The sequence below is a fragment of the Nannospalax galili genome, unplaced genomic scaffold (assembly GCF_000622305.1).
Source record: "Nannospalax galili isolate Female #2095 unplaced genomic scaffold, S.galili_v1.0 scaffold1832, whole genome shotgun sequence".
NCBI classification, from domain to species: Eukaryota; Metazoa; Chordata; class Mammalia; order Rodentia; family Spalacidae; genus Nannospalax; species Nannospalax galili.
Genome location: NW_008331832.1, coordinates 31,983 through 32,646, shown reverse-complemented (window position 1 = coordinate 32,646; position 664 = coordinate 31,983).

The following is a 664-nucleotide window of genomic DNA, read 5'->3' as shown; positions in this document are numbered from 1 at the left end:
TGAAAAGAGATGCATCTTTGCTCTGGAAATTGTTATTGAATATGTTAATGCTGTAATGAAATGCTTCTTATAATCATGTGGTTATTAAATAAATAATTTAAAAAACAAACAAAAAAACCCCAACAAACAAAAACATAGCAGGACCCCTGTTGGGTGTTTTTGCTTGCTTGATTTGGCATGGCTACACACCCTACCGGTTCCAGTCTTCTGGAGGGACTGTAAGCCTGTTGCACAGATATCATCTGAGACTGTTCTTTATTACTATTCCCAATTTAGTCTTTTATGGAACCTTACTCATTATGCACCAGTTTCCCCCAGAAACAGTGTACATGAGCTTAGTGGAGAGGGCAGAGGAGATTTTGGTAAAAGAATTCATGATTAATTTTCAAAACATACCATGATAAATGACTTGTCTCTATATTATACTAACTATATTTAAAATGCAACAATAAAGAAGAAATTAAACCAAGTGATTTATTTAGAGTATATTGCTTAAAAACGGGGCAGTGGTGTTGGGTTGTAGTTTACTCACACTGCTCTTGCCTTAAATACAGAGTATGAGAGTGAGAGAGAGAGAGTGAGAGAGAGAGAGAGAGAGAGAGAGAGACCAGAGAGGAGACAGAGACAGAGACAGAGAGGAGGAGAAAGAGAAGAAAGAGAGATT